The sequence below is a fragment of the Diuraphis noxia genome, unplaced genomic scaffold, assembly GCF_037042655.1.
Source record: "Diuraphis noxia isolate RWA-SAM2 unplaced genomic scaffold, SU_Dnox_SAM2 contig0003, whole genome shotgun sequence".
Classification (NCBI taxonomy): domain Eukaryota; kingdom Metazoa; phylum Arthropoda; class Insecta; order Hemiptera; family Aphididae; genus Diuraphis; species Diuraphis noxia.
In genome coordinates, this window is record NW_028301713.1 from 79295861 (window position 1) to 79304056 (window position 8196).

The 8196-nt window shown below is 31.7% G+C and overlaps 1 protein-coding gene across 6 annotated transcripts in view; it reads right to left on the bottom strand.

Annotated features, from left to right (window-relative positions):
• LOC107163305 (sodium channel protein para-like) overlaps positions 1–7689 on the bottom strand; it is a 68971-nt gene extending 61282 nt beyond the window's left edge. For 2 of the 6 annotated variants that reach the window (XM_089224977.1, XM_089224975.1), the window contains exon 1: positions 6990–7617. The gene's annotated coding sequence lies outside the window, so the exon portion shown is untranslated. Of the gene's footprint in view, positions 1–6989 lie in introns of all 6 variants that reach the window. The other 4 variants (XM_089224973.1, XM_089224972.1, XM_089224974.1 and 1 more) reach the window with 4 other exon arrangements.
• Positions 7690–8196: the final 507 nt, after the last annotated feature.

Here is an 8196-nt window from a genome sequence, read left to right on the forward strand (position 1 = left end):
ATTATTTACCGGAAAAAACAGACTATAATAACAGAGTTATCTGCAAGGAGATGGAAAATAATAATACTTATTCATTCACATAATATATTGTAATTTTGTCATTGTCATCATTGTTCGAACCATACTCATAACTTATAAAACAAAGAATATGAATATTACAAACTTATGTTCGGGAACAAGTTTATTGCCTATGAAATAATTTTAAGAATGTTTTTTTGCTAAGATATAAAATTTTGTTATGTTAATTAATTAAAATAGGTGTGCCGTAATTTAACTGAAAACAATTTATAGCTCAACAATTTTATTTCTCTTAAATAATTTATCAGATGATAGTTCGTAGCAATGAAAAGTTACAGGAATAGTATTTATTGCTATTTACGTAATATAATATATATTATATAGTTGGTACCTATTTTAATATTAATACAAAATTTATAAATAATAAAAAATAAATAATAATACAATAATTTAAACATAAATAATGTAACATACCTACCTACCTACAAAAAAAAAAAATAATAATAAATGAAATTACACTTCCAATTTACAATATTATATTACATATCTATGTTTCAACTTAACATCACTCAAACATGCAATATTAAAAATTGATGGGATAATATAATATTTTATATTATTTGTATTGCTATTAGTATCATTTTTTTTTTTTTTAATTAGGGCTTAAACATTTATGGTCATTAGCCTGTACGTTATTTAGTAGGTTTTTAAATATGTGGGAGGGTATAATTGGTTAGAACACGTGTATATGTGTTGAGGATTTGTCACTAAAAACTCGGATGATCAGGGTTACATCGCCCATCCGGTAACTAGCAACATCAGGTGATGTTTGGTATCAAAGCCCGTATGTGACTTAGGCCAAACACGGCACCATACAAGGCCACATTACTATTATTATAATAATTATTTAATGCATAATTTCTACGCCTAAATTATGTAATTTACATTATATCATTACATGATTAAATTCCATTAGAGTATTATGTATTAAGTTATCAATCAACGAGTACGTAAGACAATGAATAATCAAAGGATAAGATAATATTATCAGTGAACTACGTTTTAAAACTTTTCGAAAATATCCTGTTCTTAGTAATTTATTATCATGTTAATATATAATTATAATAATAAAAAAAATTATTTCCAATAAATTTCATGTGATGAATTATTTACGGTGGACTGAGATGTATATCCAAATAAATAAAACATTTCTAATAAATTTGAATGTTTCATAAAACTTTCAAATAATAAAAAATAAATTATAATACTAGGTAGGCTATATATTTATGTACAATGAATAATCGTTGTATACAATAATATTATTCAGATGTGTTTGCTGAAACCAGAACAGTATTGAGCTCTTGGTGAAGCTCTCCCAATCAAATACCTATTTAGTAATTACCCACTGTGGAAACTGTGAGACACCAGAATAAACAACATAAATACAAAAGCAATATTTTCAAAATGCTACAATTTTATCTGATTATATATGCAATATGCATGTATGTTATCAGCTATAGTATATAATCTAGATAAGTGTTTCCCAAATGGTGTGCCGTGTTATTTGAAAGGTGTACCGCGAAAACTTTAACTTTTTTATTTAAAAAAAAAAAAAACATAAAATGATTATATTTATACTTAGATAATATTTATTCAAAAAAATATAAAAAAAACCATACAGAAATGGCGATCCCCCATAAACACAGCCCGTAAAGCAGATATCGTCACAACTAGAGCTAGAATTGGCCACACACATCTCACCCATTCTTTCTTTTTCAACCACGAAGAACATCCAACCTGCCATCAACGTGACCTACAACTGACAATTGAACATCTCACACTCAGCTGTGCCAAGTACAACAATGAACGAAGCATCTTAAACTACCCCTCCAATATCGAAGATGCACTCGGGGAAACCAACACCGATGCTATCTTCAACTTTTTTAATGCCATCAAAGTATCCAACCTATTATAAAAAATCTGCAAATACTATTGTTTTATTTATTTATTTATCATTACTATTTTATGCTATTTATCGCGGCGAAGAAAAAGTTTGGGAACCACTGCTATTTATGTAAGCCAATAAGCAACATATCTTTTTGTAATTTCAATTATTATAAAAATTAAAATAAAACATAGTTAAAATTTGTATTTCCATTTTTAAATGTAATTGCAGCCCCCCACCCATATAAAATTCTTGACCCCCATACTAAATGTTTTTGCAGACCCTATGAAAACATACTATATATACAACCTCTTACAAACGATACAGGAGTTTAATACACGATTTCTAGATGCCTAATCAACCCACAGCTTAAAATCACAAAATTACTTAATAAAATAATATTATAATATTATACATTTGTGTAATAAAATATTATTTAATGTAAACACATATTCCTATCAACATAAATTTCAAATTAATTTCAAAACCCCCTCCCCACCTTGTACTACAGGTCCAACAGCCCCCTCTTGTGGTGCCTTGCGTAATTGTGTGTTATGTTCTTGAAAATTATGTTATAGGAATGATTTTGTAAAATTTATCTAAGTTTATTAAAACAACTTCTCCAGACATCGCTGGACAGTTTCGCGTGCATAAGTGATTCATTATCTCGGCATCAGATCTTGATAGATGTACTTATGATAATTTGTATAATGTTGTTGTAACGTAATTACCTATAATAATTTGTTCAATTATGTTGCAAGTTAAATGTTTAGAATTTAAATTATATAATAAATATGATACGGCGATTTGGATAGGCAATTTAGCTACACTATAACACTGTGTGTACTTATCACATATATTGTTAATTTGATGCATTTCGTAGGTATAAATGAATAAATGAATAAATAAGAGTAAGATAAAATTTTAATACATCATAACATTATGAAAGGCGTATCTTTAACCGTTTAATGTAATCTTAGGTACCTAATTGAGAATAAAATAATTAATATTTAATTATAATTATGATTTCGCCATAAAACATTATTTATATAAATATTTTATTTAAACTTGTGTAGTTCTAAAGAAGTTATTAAACAAAAAACTATTATCAAAATAGTGTTTAAAATACTCCACACCTCCTTAACTATGTTTTTGTAGGAAAAAAAATACTTTACTTATTTTAGCATCATTCTTTTTCATCATTCATTTTTTAATTTTTCCAAAATTACAGAAACTTATAATATTATCTTTATATTTATTATTATTTTTTTCCATACTGATTCGAAAATACAAGCCAATTATACAATGAAATATGTTATAACTATCAAAATATACATTTATTATTGCTTTTCGAATTTTCTATGGTATTAGGTAGGTGCATTGTATAATCTACTTATTAATCTCTACAAATAAATGAAAAATATTTGACATGGTTATACGTTTAACTTCACAAAAAAAAAAAATAATAATAACAGTAAGATTGAGTAATATTATGTAACAAGATTTAGCCTACCTCAAAATGCTCAACCACAAACGTCTGTAAGCGAATAAGTTATCATATCTGCTAAACTTCGTATATACACACTTTTGTTATATTTTTATTTGATGGAAAAACCAGGTATAGCGTGAGTTTTTATAAAGAAACATGCAATGAATTTTTTTAAGGGTTCGTGAAATGTGGTAATATTTGTTCTCATAAGGAACACGATAAACAATTTGTAACATGTATATAAACATACAACAATAGAACACGTCACGATGGTTAGTTGGTTTGAAGAGGCCATTACTTAAGATAGATAGCGTCACAAACTTGATAATTGTAAAAACACGGTAAAAAATATATTGTTACGTACTTATATCATAAACTTCATATCTTGCAGAGAGAATATTATATGGATGTATTATATCATTCTATTTATATGCGTTTAAACTGATACAAAAACAAGTAAAAAAAAATATATATATAATAATAATAATAATAATAATAATGCTTTATGAATAAAATATTCTATGACCAAGTTATTGTTCGTAGAATATGGACAAATGTGGTTGTAACTTGATTATTATTAATTTTCTTTTTAGAAAAAGGCAATTGTCAGAAGAAATGGTACAAAGGTAAACGAACGTCGGTCGACTAAAAAACGCACTGTTTGCAAATACCTTAAGTATAAGGTTGAAAAATACTTTGCACTACCTGCCGTTCGTGTTTACTCATATTTAGAACATTAAATTTGACATTATATATGTATATGAAATATAAATACATAAACAAAAGAAATTAGTATTAAGACTTTCGTAATAGGTCAAGAAGGTTTGACTTGCTAAATGTAAATAATTACGCTTCCATGACGTACAGCTTATAATATAATATAAATTCATGCCTTCGTTCAAAAAAATACAATGACGTCATTAATGAGGTGAAAATATTTTAACGTGGTATTTTTTTACCAAATTATATGGTAATACAGTTATTTAAACTAATCAATATAGACTCTGACCACTTTTGTGCGTGCCACTATATTTTTTTTTGTCGTTGAATTAAATTTTTCAGTTCGATGACACACGTGTTATTTTATTATTAGTTAAAAACGGTAAAAATGACAACTCAGAATTCAGATTATCTAATCTCACTTTTTGCATTGCATGATGCAATTACACTAAATAATAAAGTTAACAAATTAAAATAATAAAAATAAGTTAACTTTTATATAAATGGTGTGTGTTTCAAAAAAAGTCGTTAAGCTCTAGAAACCGAAATATTGTTATACAGATTAATATATATTATTATATAGTGTTTGAAATATTTCACAAAACCGTGAAACATTGAAATTTTTTCTTATACAAATATTAATGATGATTATTATTTATCAATAACCTAACCAAAGAAAACCATCATCACTAATGAATAGTTAGTAATTGTTTTGCCTAATATAGTAAAATTGTGAAGGTAAGTTAGAAAAACTGTACGTAAAAATAAAACTTATTAAATATATATATCATAATACTGAAATATTCCACAATTATAAATTAAATTAAATTATAATATTATAATGTTAGACACTTGAACATCATCTTATTATGATTTCACTGTATTCAAAGTTGTGTATTATACAATTGATTATCGAATACTTACACAATTGTAACTGTCCAAATATTATTACATATATTATATTTTATAGTAATTAACTGCATTTATCAAAAATGCGCATATATTCACAATTTAAATAATAATAATATGTACCAGTGGTATAGATAGAATGAACCTCTACGGGTATCTTTTTCCTAGACACATTTTTTTGTAGTTCTAATTTAAATTAGACAACAAAGAAATGTATACGTAGGTAATTATGTGTCCTATGATAATTGACAATATATACAAATTTATAATAACAATTGTCATGAAAAAAAATAAAAAATGTAAGATCAACAATCTTAAACCAAACAATTAATATAATATCTACCATAATATTATTATTATTCCATTTATATGTATCTATACAACACGTTTTTAAGTATAAAGCAGCTATTGTGTAACTTGGTAGTTTTTATTACGTTTAATTATTGTTAAACATCACGTTAATATAATAACAAAAATTGGATGTAAAAAAAATGAAAGTACTATTAGCTCCTAAATATAATTTCAGGCTGCAAGCACTGGTGCATAACATTGAACGCATATAGAACCGATTGGATAATAATAGCATCAGAAAATCATATTAATATTGTACGTATTACAATGCTATTATTTTACAGCATGATAATTACTATGTGAAAAAATTAATCACGTTTAAATATTAAACCGGAGAGGCTGTTATAAAAATAATAATAAAATACCTAAGCAAGAAATAAATAATAATGTAAAAACACATACTATCAGCCAAATAAAAAGCTGTTTAAGCATTTTATCATGACAATAATGATTAAAGTATGAATAATTCAGCTCGTTCTTTACACTAACTGATGGTATCAAAACAAAAGAAGGTATCAGATAAATATCTAAAACTCATAGATTGTAACTGTGCTTAACATACCCCCAAAAGATAATATTTGAATAATATTTCAATTATTTGTACATAACAGCATGACGTACGCCACTTAGACTAAAAGTGCGTTATCATAATGTCATCGAAAGAAATGTTTTAAAAAACAAAAAACTATAATAAGTATTTTATCATAATATAATTTTCGTGTAAGCTCCACCTTAAGGGTACAATATTACACACACTCGACCTCGTATACGATTTTTAATATTTAATAGACCCCGATGATATATCACGTTGCAAAATATAACGGTATCGGGTGTATATATATTATTGGATACCAATTGCGTACTGACAGATTGATATACCAGCTATATACTGGTCACCACGATACGTTGTAAGCGGTGTACACTTATCATACAAAAACGAAGTTGGCGAACTCCTATATATGCGCACACCGAATGCACTGTTTGTAATGAATTAAATCACCCGTATAGGTTTATGCATAAAGTGACCGCGAACCATTGTCCCGAGGGCGTCTGTATTGCGCTGCGGCTGTCCCCGCAAGGCCGGTCAAGTGTGAACTATCTGCAGCCGAAAAACCGCAGACCTATGTGCCGGCGGACGAAAAAGTCGCGATCGCCTGACACGGATAAGTAGCACTCAGTAGTCAGTTCGGCCGCCGCACCAAACGCGACATCCACGCCGTTTCCCCCGCCTCCCCCCAAAAAAATACCCCTCGCCAACGCCACTCACCTCCACCATTGCCAGGCAACCGTTAACGAGATTGTTCACTCTATAAGAAGCGCATCGCGATCTGTCCCGTGATCACGGTACGCACTGGATAAATTTCCCGCGGAGACAACATCGCCTCGCGATCGTTTTATACTTTATACATATACGTCACCGTGAACACTGCAGTAATGTTACAAGATCGAACACGCGTTATGCACATTAAAAAAAAAAAAAAAAAATTGTACGTCGTGTTGTGATAAATAATTACTATTGTCGCATATGCTGTTGTACATATTGTTATGTTCAGTTACCTGCGATGCGCGTGTCAGTGGTGACGAACAGCCGCCACTGCCGAGCCGGATCGTCGATCGGGTTCGGTGCTTTCCATTTGCTGCCGGTCCGATTGTGTGATATGGTGCCCGAGGTGTGTTGCAAAAATGAAGTTTTGAAAGGAAAAAAAAAAGAAAAGAAAAAAAAGGCGTAAAGAATTTTCGAAAAATTCAGTCGGCGAGTCGTGTACGACTGAGAACTCGATAATCGATTCGTGCGGTATTACACGGAATCGAAAGTGAGTGACACCGACACCACACGATACGGACGAACTATAGACGACAAAGCAGGAGACACGCAAAGTATATTATAACAAACGGCGACGGCAAAGGTTGGGTATATTATATAAGTATAAATGTGTGCATGTGTATACGTGGGTATGTGGGTGTTTATGTGTGTATTTGTGTGGAGGTGAGTATAGGTGTGTGTATGTGTGTGTGTGTGTGAGTGTGAAAGAAAAAAAAACAGTTTTTGCAAATATTATTGCAAAGCCCTCCAAAATTAGCCGCGTATCGGTCGTCCGGCTCGCCTAGTAAACGTCATCCCACTACGGAGCGGGGTTTTCGTCGTCGTCGTAGCCACCGTAATCGTAGTCACCACCACCACCACCGTCGTCGTCGTCGTCGTCGTCGTCGGCGGGCGTCGGTGGCGGCGGCCGTCGGTCGGCGTCGTCGGTGGCTCGTGTAGCGGTGCGTTCCAGCGCCGAGCCGAGCGTCGCCGTCGAGTTGCTCCGGAACTACACTCACACACGCACGCTAACACACTAACACACACTGACACACAGTCGCTGCGCGAGCAATCGATAGCCGATAGCCGCCGCCGCCAAAACCCTGGGACCGCGCCCTCTCTGAACCTTCCTCGCCACGATCGCGAAACGCGTCCGTCCGGTGTTGCGAGTGGATGAGTACGACGAAGACGACCTATGGACGGCGGCGATTCGTGAAGGGTATACTGTGCGCAATAAGGGGGGATGTAAGGGGGGCCCGAGGTTTACGACAGAGTGCGGGGGAAGTGTTACAGTGTATAATATATTATGTTGTATAGGTACGTACCGCGCGGAGGTGAACGGGTGACACAGGTGCCTTTTAGGTTCACTCAACCCTTCCCCACCACTGACTCTAACGAGCTACTTTTCGGCCGGGCGGCATGTATAACATTATTATGGGTATAGACTATACAGAGGTATAG